The sequence below is a fragment of the Chenopodium album genome, chromosome 7 (genome assembly GCF_948465745.1).
Source record: "Chenopodium album chromosome 7, dcCheAlbu1.1, whole genome shotgun sequence".
NCBI lineage: Eukaryota > Viridiplantae > Streptophyta > Magnoliopsida > Caryophyllales > Amaranthaceae > Chenopodium > Chenopodium album.
Genome location: NC_137840.1, coordinates 71,647,698 through 71,661,229, shown reverse-complemented (window position 1 = coordinate 71,661,229; position 13,532 = coordinate 71,647,698). Strand labels below are relative to the sequence as shown.

The following is a 13,532-nucleotide window of genomic DNA, read 5'->3' as shown; positions in this document are numbered from 1 at the left end:
TTATTTTTTGGTTCACAGAGGATGATTTACTGTAAACAACTATAGACAATCAAAATCATCATAATTAAAATGAGGGGTATAGTATAACGTAACACTCCTTTGTGAACTTCTGAAAGCTAGCACGACTTTGATGCCTAGCTTTGTCAAGTTTGAAAATGTTAACGGGATGACTAATTTGGAGGCTTATACACAAACTCGGAACATTTTTAAAGATTTTGATCGAGACTGGGTATTGAAAATTAGGGTTTGTTCTCTTCAATTTAATTTCAATTCAAATTCTAATTTCCTATTCTCATAAACAATTTAGTTCAGTTCAATTCAGCTCCAATAACTTCAGTTTAATTCAACTCACCTCAGTAAATCAGAACATGCCCTAAGTAATAATAAAAGGTGTATTAATATCACAATCGTTATGTGGTCTTAATTGGAATCACATATGACATCAATTTATAAGTGACATGAAGGCTTGTAGTGGTAATTTATGAGCTAGTGAAGGGCCGCATGAGACGTGCAGTGTACATAACTAGCTAAATTGATAGTTAAAAAGCAAAATGGACTGTTGGCTTGTTGCAACCAGGCCACCAAATTAAATTAGCCTTTAGATTCTCATGGGATCCGTAGGAAGACATACATCGACCTCATTTCTTCTTAGGCCTGAATTATTAAAAAAAATTGTCCTAAATTGAAGGGTATAATCTAGCTTTAAAGCAAAATAGTATGTTCCAAAATTAAAGTAGATGTCATAATTTGGAATTATAACTAGCCTACCAATAAATTTGTAAAGTCTGCATAATGAGTTTGATACAATTAATTACATGGCAATTTCATATTTTCATACATGTTATACTATCGTGGTGATAGAGTTATGAGAAAGAGAATGTTTTTTTTTTTTTTTTTTTTTTTTTGGTGAAGACGAGGGGCAAGCCCCAAAACAAAGAGAAACTAAAAGCTAGAAAGAAAAGTAAAAAAAGGCAGAAAGCAAAAAACAAAAAACAAAACGAAAGCTAAAAAACAATAGTAAGCGAGACTAAGCTTCATCACGACGAGGGATGCTTCTCGGAATCGCCTTTCCCCCCAAATCCTCCAATAAAACAGCCCGAAGGTCCACCGGGACCGCCTCAAAAATCATCAACTTTTGGTCAAGAGAAACACCGAAATTGGCTAGCCAATCTGCCACCCTATTCGACTCCCTATAGCAATGACCAATAGTTACTTCCCAACCTTCTCTTGATATCAAAGCCTTACACTTCCTGATGAGGTGAATGTAAGGTGAGTTGGCTGGAGTATCCTCCACCAACATTCGAACCACAGCTTCGGAATCAACTCTCACTTGGACCCTTCGATGCCCACCATTCCAGGTAACAGCCAACCCTATGAGAAAGAGAATGTTGGAAAGCTTAATTATATTGATGTGATTTCATGAGTATATATAGTACATGAGTAAGCAATATAATACGACTAGATACATTGGAGTACTTGTCTAGGAACATTAGCTAAAAATAAGAGATATCTTTGACTATCAATCTAAAGAGTAAATCAAGGGATTGCTAACTATAAACAATATCAATTAATATGATTTGACAAATCCTTTACACGTGGTAGTCTAAAGATACAAGAGAAAGTTTCAATCAACGACTAGACGTACATATCATCTTGAGATGTATCCTATAAATGTATAAATTGAGTTATACGAGGTACTAAATTATCATTTTTACACCTCGAAAATTTTTGGGATTGATTTTGGATTGAGTTGGATACCTTACTTGTTTACACTTTACTATGTATGTATCTTTGGTTCCTTGGCCTTTGTGAAAGTAACCACAAAATTAAAGGGACCCAAAAAATGTCATATACTTCATATGTATGTAATTATGTATGGAGTACGAAAAATCAGATGTCAGTCGTAAAGCGGTAAGCAAATAATAAGATCCATAATTACAAATTTACAATAATTAAAGAAATCCAAATTAGAATTGACAACTGATGGTTGCTCATGAGTCATGACCATTAAAAAGCACAAAGTATTCAAGATTTCATTTTATCATGAGTCCATCATCTACCCAAAACCTGATATACATGATTGAAATTTATTGGACTACTCATACTCCGTATTTAATTACGTCTTCCATTTCATAATAGTCGTCATAGTAGACCTTATATTACCTCGGTTTGATATTATTTACAATAATTAGATATTTTTTTTCTTTATTTTATGTAAAATCGTTGCAAATAATATGAAACGGAGGGGATATAAATTTTAAGGAGTAGGAAATTTAAAAGACAGAAAATATAGTAAATTATTACAATTACTCTGAAACAAATGTAAAAGATACGAGTACGATGTAAAAGACTACACTGTGGAGGCATCATATACCTCTCATCCAGTGCGATATATTCTACTTGAACATGACCTTCTTGTCATATTAGCCTTGCTCTTGTTTTCATATTGTATGAATTTCAACCAAAATGTTAAGGTAATGGACTAATGGTTTATACACTCCATCATGCTTATCTAAATTTAGTCGCACAATTTAATTAGGAAGTATTTTCTGTTTTTTACTTAGCTTGCAGTGTAATTAACGTAATTTGTCTATGGTATTGAAATAACTTGTCAATCTTCACTATTTTAGGTGGTGCGAAATTTCTTTTTTGGCTCTCTAAACACCAAAAAAAGATGATGCGAAATTTTTGATCCACTTATGTATGAATCTTAAAAGGCTAAAAGAGTAAACACGACTAATCGAGTCGTGGAGCTTGATAGCCAAATTGAAATATCAATGCCATTATCCAAAGAAGAAAATGCATGTTTTTTGGTCAAGCTCTTTTGTCTTTATCTTATCTTATTGTAAATTGGTGCTGATTGCTAAAGGACATTTAATCTAATTAACCAAATGCAAAAAATGATGCACTATTACTCCGTAATAAATTGGAGGAATTATTGTAAAGGGATAACAAAAGAATTAAGGATGGATGCCAATTTTATTTCATAATAAGTATGTTACAGAAGTTAATCTAAGCCCCTTTTACAAAATCTCATACTCGGGTTACTTGAGAAAAACAACTCTACATGTACGATAGTTGTACAATAATATTTAAAATGACAAACAAATACACCTTCAGGATCATTTCTCAATCTAGAGTGGCTCAATGGCAGTGGACCCTAATGGCTAAAAAGTAGCCAACTAATAGAGAATGAAACCATAACCTGACTTGTTGACTGTTGTCAATATTAACAACGAGCCTTACAACTTTTTTGGTTAGTAAGAACAAGACGGTAATTTCATACCCTGTTAGTTCGCTAAATGTTAGCCATTAGACCCTTTTTTTGAAAAATAAATATCTTGATGGAGAAAATCATTTCATTAGATAGTATAATATACTCCATATCAAAAGATCCCCTAGACTTCAATTTTACCACTTTCTTCATCATCTTCATTTTCTCCTTGTGGATCTTCACATTGAACATATTTGTATGTTGAAGCAAAGTACAAGTACACCATGAAATCTATTGTGGTAAGAATTGCCAACAAGAAGTAAAACCTCTCTAGATGACCCTTGTTTAGGTCTTCCGGTATCCACCCTGGATTGCTACCTCGAGCAGTTATCTTCATTAATATGGTAACTATGATGCTACTCATGTAATTCCCAAACGACATCGACAGCATGCATAGTGCACTCCCAAAGCTCTTTAATCCTTTAGGAGCCTGTCCATTGAAGAACTCGAGCTGACCAACATACATAAAAACTTCGGATGCACCAATAAACATGAACTGAGGTATTTGCCAAAAAAATGCTTAGCGAACTAGCCTCGTCACAATCATTATTACAGTCCATTTTCGCGTATTTTAGCCTGTAAACCTCTACAACACCCGCTGTTACCATGGCTAAAAACGCGAGGATAAGGCCAATACCCATCCTCTCCAACTCAGTAAGACCTCTCTTCCTTATTTGAATAACTATAGGGTTTAAAACACGACGATAGATGAAGATGAAGGATGCAACACTAAGGATGTCGAATACAGACATGCTAGCTGGTGGAATGCGGAAGCCATGCTTTCCAATGGTTACTTTCATCGCGGCACCTTGCTCCACAAAGAGTGAAGCCATTTGAGTGAACACTACAGAGTACATGATTGTACAAACCCATATCGGAAGAAGCCTTAATATACATTTAACTTCCTCAACTTGTGTAACGGTACATAATCTCTTTTCGTCGTAGTTTGAAGACGTTGAGGTGATAACCGCAGCCTTTTCCAAGATCCTGTAACATAAACATGTAATAAATTAAAATTAGCTAGCTAATTCAACAAATTATGTGCTTGTTATTTATATAGGTCGGTCCATTTAATTTTATGAAGCTATTTGGTGTTAAAACTTACGTTAGTCCTTGGGTACGTAAGATTTTTTTCCTTCCATTTTTAGCGTAAGTCTTAGCATCCAATTCATACAAAACATCCCCTTGTTCCGGAACACGAACGTTCCATTTCTTTAAGGTTACAACAAGTACTTTTCCAACCCTCGAAATCGGGTTTCCTAAGGACTTGAAGTGCCTATAATGAGGAGTACCACCAAGGAAAAGTGCCAAAGCCAAAAGGGCAGTAATAGCTGATGCAAAGAACCCAATTGCCCACTTTCCATCATTTTCATAGTAGGCCAATAAAGTGTTGGAAAATAATGATCCTAAGTTGAATGCCAAGTAGAAAAAACTAAAGAAGGAGATTTTAGACCCTCTTTCCTTAGGATGTTCTACATCAAATTGATCTGCCCCAAATGTCGCGATGTTTGGCTGGTACCCGCCGTTGCCTAGAGCCACCATGTATAACGAGATGTAAAACAACGGGACGTGGAAGCCGGAGTGAGAGGTGCACGGAGTTAGCTCATCTCCACAACCTTTAGGCTTTAGTAAGAACAAATATGATGATAGTGATAACAATGCCAAGCCCTACAACATCAAATTTATACGTGTTAAGTAATAAATTTAAATAAAGGCCGATTTTTTAAAAAGTGTTACAGTGTAACGTTATGTTAGAAACTTACCACAACAAAAATTGCTTGAAAAATAGTACAAGTTTTGTAACGACCCCAGTACGAATCACTAAGAAATGCACCAAAAAGCGAGAAAAGATACACCGTTCCTGTCCATTTGCTAACATTATTAGCAGCATCAGCGTTGCTTTGTCCTACCACTCTTGTCAAGAACAACACAAGGTTTACTCCTACGCCGAAAAATGCTAACGTAGCCAATCCTTGATTAACTGTGTAATTAACAAAATCAAGCCTTAATTAGTAAAAATATTAATCACTAATTATTTATCTAAATATAAATGATGAATTAAAAATATGAAGGGATATATAATTATATACCTAGGATTAAAGTAGCAGGCCCCCATCTTCCAGTTTTGTTACGTATGGCTGGTTTACCATATCGATCAACCGTTCGATCAAGAGTATATTCTATTTCTTCACTTTCGTCTATTATTTTTTCCTGAAAATCATAATTAAAAAAAGGTTAATTATCTACTTCATCGTATTATATCTAGCAATGACTTATACGACGACATTTATTTGTAGACGGATGAAATATAAAATTATGTACATATAAAAGTTACAACTTTAAAAATTGAAAATTGTTATGAAGTAAGATAGAAACCAATTTTTTTTTTCTTTAAAAAAATTGAAGAACAAAGATTAGAAACAAAAAATTAAGAATCTATCTCATAAAATTAATATAGGGGAAATTATTATGTGAGATTATTTAAAAGTATAATCAAAGCATTACATCACATTAAAATTTGAAGATTGAAAAAATATTCACGGATAATTCATGATAATTGATAGAAAATTAAAAAAATCACGATAATAATGGATGAAATTGATTTAGATCAAAAAAGTTTACGATGGAATTGATTGTGTACAGGAAATTTCCAAGTTGAATTTAACGGTGAAGTGTAAGGATCAAGAGGTAGCATTGCTGGCTGTTCGTTGGTGAAGATATTTATTTGCGTGTGCAAATTAGTTATTTCCCTCTTTTATATAAAGATATAATTTTTTATTTATTTATTTTTGGTTATACAATACATACATAATTTGTCACCAAGTAATACAACTCAAATTTAAATCAAAAGTTTGGTTTGTTTTTATGGTTGTCCATTTGATCAAGGCATCATCATGCATGGAAATGTGAATTAGGCTTGGAATACTATATTTGTTGACGAGTGACGACGACGCAACCTTGGCCAAATGCATGCACAAGCCTTAGTGTAGTAGACGACGTCGCCAACCTAATCAACTTCGATTCTATGTATAGTCAATATGAAATTGAAATTATTTTTATTAAACGAACCATACAGTAATTATTCATGTGTTATAATAATGCATCAAAGATCAAGAAATTAAGAACTTCATGTACACACCTTTTGACAAACGTTCAAACACGCCATAGTTATTACGTTGTTGTTGCTGTTGGTGGTGGTGGTGGTGGTTGTGATGGTGTCGTCTGAGAAGTTATATGTGCAAAACGAACAAAGATATATGATAGATTGTAAGCAAAATTTAGGGATTGAGTGTATTGTTGAAGAAGAGGAAGAAGATGAATAAAAGATTGAAGTTGAATGAATTAAAGTAATAGCTTTCCAAGTTTGCTTGTAAGAGTGCACTTAAAAGAGTGAGCAAAGTTTGGTATATATAGAGGAAAAAAAAAGAGGATTAATGGACACTACTAAAGTAGATGACGTAAAAAATGTAACACACAAAAAAAGTTACTTTTAGTGGAAACAAATAGTTTCACGGGAAGATAGGAGGAAAAAGCAGGAAATTTGTTGTGCATGCTTAAATGAAGCACAAAAAAAATAAAAGAGACGTGTTTTTATTGGATTTGATTACCTGGGATCCATTTTATTTACAACTTGTTCATTTCTCTTTTTGTCAACTTTGGCTAAATTAAAAGTAGGTGTGTTTAGGCTGTATTGATTATGACATTTTTAACAAACTATTTGCCACATTAAGCATTTGGTTGGCTTGATTATGAGTTTTAATAACTTTAAGTAATTACTTATTTAGTTCATGTCGATAGTTAGATACTTAGATGTATCATGTATTTATATGTATGGTTTAATGTTGGAAGGTGGTACAAGTATATGATCCCATATATAATAATTAGGGAGCCTAAATTGATAAAGTAATGATGGGCTTTAGTATGGGTTATCTATTTGGCACGTGTCATATACAGTTAGGTTTTGTTCTTTTTTTTACTTTAAAAAGTTATTCGAATTATTTTATAAATGAAAGAATTGCGATAATTTCATACTTCATATAAGTTTTTATTTATATGAAGTGCCTCGACTCTAACATATTATTCTTAAACTACAACTAGTTGATAACTTAACACTATTTAGACAAGCTAAGTATAATCAATTAGTCCGTGTATAAGTTCGCCTTATATATACTTAATCAATCCAAATTTTATTTAATTGGTCGAGTAAAACTAATTATTTTTATAAAACTAGGGCAGCTAACGCGCGCGATGCGCGCGTCATAGCTAGCCATATCTTGAAGGTTTTTTTGGTTTAGCTTTTAAATCACAAAATTAGTTAAGTTAACAATAAGAGAAATTTCTCCTAAAAAAAAAAAACAATAAGAGAAAATATGTAATCAACTATATTTAGGTGGTATAAATGTTCAAGACAACTAACATTTATGAAAGCATAAAAGTACATAAATATTTTAGAGGGTATAGTTGTCTAAACACTATTCATTAAAATAGCATCTACATATTAATGAGGGTATGTATGTAAATACACATTTTGAAGGGTATAATTGGCATTACACTATTCATAAGAGTATGTTTCTACTTTTTACAAGGTAGGGATATCAATTCTTAATTTCTTATAGTTAAAAGGTGAAATGAGCGGATCATGGCCTTAGGTTAGCTTAGATACATGCTCAACTTAATTATTTTGACTAATTTGGGGTAATACGAAGTATATCACTCGTGATGAACTAAATACCATACATTCAATAATTTAAAACCTATCAACTACTTCTATTATTTAGACATTTAGTACAATGTTAAATATACTTGTAACACATATATATTCAATTAAATTCTCGCTCATAAATAAAGCACAAATATTAATTGGAGCATCAAAACCTTAATAAATTAATTGGTACATAAATAGGTCTTCATCTAACACAACTATAGCCAACCCATAAAAGTTAGAACAAAGAATTGGGACTTGGGGGTCACATCTTGTCTCCTCAAGTAGCATATAAACTCCCAATTTGGTTGGTATTTCATTACACTTCCTGCATTCCAGCTTCTTTCCTTTTTACTAATTAATTTTTAAGCTTTATTAAAAAAAAATTATGATAATTACAGCTGGGGATTATAATTAAATCATGGTTATAATCATCACTAGTCAATTCTAAGACGTCTTTTTATTAACGTATTAACATTACTTTGTAACATTTGTTATAGTTGGACTATTTTACTATAAGAGGATGTGTTTATCTTTAGTAAGTACACTATCCGTTTTTATTCACTTCCACATTTTAGTTGTGTGCATTATTCACATTTAACATTAATTACACTTTTGTAATTTATGCAAAAGAAAAGCATATAGTCGTATAAGATCTTGTTAAATTCGTTTTAATATCTAATACTCCGTATATTATAATTCTAATTTTTACAAATACATAATTAAATATAACCTGTTATAAATTGGTAATGAAAAATTAAACTAGAGAAAGTAATAAACTTTAAAAAAAATTAGGTGGATTTTGTCAAAAGTAATTAAGCAAAGTCTCTACAAAAATAATGGTCAAGTGTATGTGTTATTGTCATTTTCATTGCTTAAATAATTATGTCGGTTTAACTTTTTGTTACTTTGATGCAATAGCCATCCTCTTTAATTTGTTTGTACTTCTATAATATGATTGGAAATTATGAACATGAGGAAATGAGAAGGTTGTTTAAAAGTGATTTAGATGTTGAAATTAGACATATATGGGTCAGGCCAACATGAAGGTCGATTAGGCACGACATGAAAATGATCCAACTTTAACATGGTATGAGAGACACGATCAACTCAGTTTATGTAGCACAACTATATGTTAGCTTGTTTAGACACTGCCCACTTAAGCATAAGGCACCCTGATACGACATATATGGGCCTACATGGTCCGATCCGTGCCCACCTTTATGCTAAAAACCACTAATAAGGGCTTAAAGTGTCGCGTGATACCTAGAAACACTTGGCCTTAGTTTGGTCTGACCTTTAATTTGTACCATAGATCGGAATAAATGGTTACATATAATCCATAAATTAAAAAATCATCATTTTCTATGAAATAGAAGGCTAAACTTGGCTAAATGGGATTATAAGTCTTGGGACAAATTAAGTGACGATATAAATTTAGACGGTAGCTAAGAGTGGTGGTCGTGCACTCGTGCTAAGAAAGTGATGTGTTGCTGACTTGCATTGCTGGTGCATGCCTGGTGAGGAAAACCTGAACCGTATCCTTCATTTAGATATAGGATTGAGATTATTCAAGATCTAAAATTGTAAAGCTATTTTTACGACCATAATAAATTTTAAATTATTGAGTCGCATAAATATATTAATGTATTCATATGATGGACAATAGGTTGCAAATCTGAGACGAGTATTTTTCTTTTTAATTCTTTAATGTGTTATTGTGACGTCTTCCATTAATAGAATGTTTTAAGTTTTATAAAAATTAAGATCATCCAATTTTACATATTCAAAATTTATTAATTTTATCAATTTTAATCGTTACTTTTTAGTTTTTACTCCATGTTTCTTATGTAACTTATGTTAGCAAATGAAGAAAGGATATGATTATAATTCTTGTTAAAAATAAAAAAGAAAGAATATGATGGTAATTATTAGGAAGAATACTTCGACAAACTCAAGTTGTACTCATATACGATATACTGCTATCAATTACTCTCTCTTTCTCTCTCTCTCTTTTTTTTTTTTTTTTTTTTTTTTTTTTCGGAAATCAATTACTCTCCATCTTAACAAAAGAAGTAATCCGTATTACTAAGATTGTTCTTAATAATTAACTTCGTTTTAGGGCCCATTTACAATTACTGAACTGAATTGAACTGATTGGAGCTGAACTGAACTAAACTGAATACGAAGTAGAATTGTAATGAATATTTTATGAGAGAAGCAAATTAAGAGTTAAAGTGAATTAAAATGAACTGAACTGAACTAAAATTAAGCTTAAGTGAAGAGACCCTTATAACCTTTTAGTAACCTTAAAGTAGTGTATAGAAGTGTTTTCTTATTCATATGTAAACTTTATTTCATAGGTAGGTTGCTTATGTATCTGATCATCGACTAGACGACAACAGTTTAAATCAATTTTCACATCAGTGGCAAACTGGCAAATTAACATGGGGCCAAAATTAGCACCTTGTTAGAAAGCACAACGTTCACCTTTTCAGGCTTTCCTATTTACGATCTTAAAACATCCCCCTTGGTAGCCGTCGATTTAGAAGCTACATGCCGGCTTACAACCACACATGCACTCACCAACAACAATTCTTCACCTCTGCATAAAGTAGCAATGGATTTGGCATGATAATATATTTCATGTTTGAGAAACGCTACCTCTATTAGACTAACAGGTATGTATTACGAGTATATTTATTGTTAAAGGTGGCGGAGTATGGGCTCTGTCGTGTCAATGTGTCTCGTGCTCAATGGTCATACCTAGACGTGCTAAGAACTAGTCGTATCGTGTCGGACTCGTGCTTATCTTTCAAAATAAGAGCTCATGCACGACCTGACTCACATGCCATGTAAGCGAGTCCCTTAATAATTATATACAGTAATATACATATATATTTGTAAAATTGGTTAAAAATAAACAAGCCGACGTCCAACTTAATGTGCTTGTGTCTAGGTTCATGCCAAATGTTGAAAATGATGTTCATACATAGTCATGATCCATTAACGTGCTTCTTTGCATGTCTTGTCGTATCAGACTTATGATAGGCTCATGCCGAGTCGGACCATTATCATGTTGTGCCTAACCGGTTTTTGTGTCATCCCATCTCAAATCCATATCTATATATATATATATCATTGTTAAACACTCCTATGTATTCCAATTAATATTTTAACCTAGTCAAAAACACTAACCATTACTAAAATAATGGCCCACCAGCATGCTTCTTTGTATATGTTGTCGTGCCGGACTTATGACGGGCTCATGTCGTGCCTAACTGGTTATCGTGCCCGTCCAGACCAACCCACTTTCCATGTCTACATATTATTCTCAAACACTTATTTTTTCCAACTAATATTTTAACCTAGTCAAAAACACTAACCATCACTAAAATAATCCTACCACTAAATAATTAAGGTCTTGATCTTATCTAATTTTAATTAAAATGAAGTGAATATCCGAAATTGTACAAGTATAGTATTCGTCACCATATATGCAACTTGTAATCAATTCAAAGTTTCAAACCAATATAATTTTATTGCGAGATTTCATCAACTCATCAACCATACAATTGTCCATGCGCTAATGAGTAAGCATTTTGAAAGTTGACGTTTAGTTTACAGACAATCAGACTTTCAATTTGTTCGAGTAAATATTATAGTCCATGAATTTTTTTGGATTTTACTAAATATAGCTGTTGCTAGTCATTAGCATTTAGCAGTCTTATCCTCATATTTTTTTTTTCAAATCCTACTCACTATTCAATATTCATAGTGAAAAGAGTAGTAATGCAACAAAATACTAACAATATATTTTTTCCATAAGTAATACTAATTCATAAATATGTCTCAATATAGTCGTACATTTTTAAGGTAGGTTATGATAAAGATGTGAATCTATCGATCAATCCACACTACTTTTCATATACTTCCGTATCAATCTAGCTTAAGTTACTGATTAAATTCAAAGAAAAATGTATAGGGACTTTATTGAATCAGTAATTCTCACAAATTCAGTCCTATAAAAATTATCGCTTGAGAAAAGTGAATTTATCTTTCCTTACTCCTGAACATATTTATTTTTTTTCTTAAGATTAAACATTTAAAGTAAATACATGCATGATTATAATTGGTGCAATTTCACAACTAGTTAGTCCAATTAGTTCTTGCGTTCCAGCTTCAATGATATTTTATTTTCAAGTGACTTTTAAGTAGTTTATGAAAACAACAGCTGGAATAATGATAAGTAGTCAATTTGAGGACGTCAACAAATTTCTTTTCCATATCACTTATCACCGATTTGTATAAGAGAATCTGGCTATCTTTTACTCAATTTTTGACAAACATAGAAATGACACAATCCTTTACGTTAGCTAACTTTTCTTTACTAGAGCAAAGTTGTCCTTTCCTCCTAATAAAATGTACCCCGTATTTTTACTTTAAGTATCCTTTCACACCTTTAATAAAGTTTGTCGTAGATTCCTCTATCATTTTAATGTCACATACCTCACATGTTGAGCCCATGATAACCAAACGCACATGTGAATGAAAATATTATCTCATATTTAAAAAGTGTAAAATAAAGAGAAATATTCGGATGTTGTATTGTAAATTAGAGAACAGAAAATTTTTTTTTGTCCACTTTATAAGGTTAAGGGGCTACTCTTCTCATTGTCATATGATTTTGATATGAAACCTCCTTTGTCGTATGAATTGGACACTTGTGATGAGTGCGACCTAGTCTTATTTATTAGATAGTCTCTTATTTTGATATACTTTGTTTGTAAAAATTTTTTTTTGATAGAGTATAAAAATCATTCATAGGCTCTTAAATTTTTGATCGAGTTGTTTCTTTAACAATAAAGGGGGGGAAATTTGATTGATTACAGGTCTTTTTTTTTAAAAAAAAAAAAAAAAAAAAAAAGTTGATTCATAGATATTTTCTAAATTGGCCAACCACTGCACATTAACCATTCAACCCTATAACATCTTCCAATCCCAACTTAAGTATTTAAATAGTAACACAAAACACCATATACACATTGCTTCCAAATGGTTAGGTTAGTACATTCTTGGCATTATAGCTTCAAATTGCACATTAATTAGACTTTGTAAATTATTGTAATCAGAAAACCCAAGCTTTGAGGAAGGAAGGAAGGAAGGTGTATTTAATCAGTTTAATTAGTCAGTCAATTATCGAACGTGTTTATCTTATCCCAAATATTATTATAAGAGCAATTGGTTATCTCCAACTAAGCTATCACAAATTAAACTTCTAAATCAATTTTTTTTTATTGGTCTTGACAGAAAACATATTTTTTTATTTTATTTTATTTATTTTTTTATTTTATTTTATTTTATTTTAATTTTTTTAATTTTTTGACAGAAAATATATATATATATATATATATATATATATATATATATATATATATATATATATATATATATTTTTTTTTTTTGAAGCAAAGCTGCGAGACAGAAAACATATAAATGAGGTCTTTTTTTTTTTTTTTTTTTTTTTTTTTTTTTTTTATTTAAAAATAATTACGG

At 31.7% G+C, this 13,532-nt stretch overlaps 1 pseudogene across 1 annotated transcript; it reads right to left on the bottom strand.

The window, feature by feature from the left end:
* Positions 1 to 2,973: 2,973 nt before the first annotated feature.
* LOC145638374 (protein NRT1/ PTR FAMILY 7.3-like) lies at positions 2,974 to 6,637 on the bottom strand (annotated as a pseudogene). Its single transcript, XR_014114649.1, has 5 exons — positions 6,414 to 6,637; positions 5,365 to 5,485; positions 5,038 to 5,255; positions 4,380 to 4,942; positions 2,974 to 4,261 (listed from the first exon to the last, which is right to left on the bottom strand). The product of XR_014114649.1 is annotated as a protein NRT1/ PTR FAMILY 7.3-like (transcript).
* Positions 6,638 to 13,532: the final 6,895 nt, after the last annotated feature.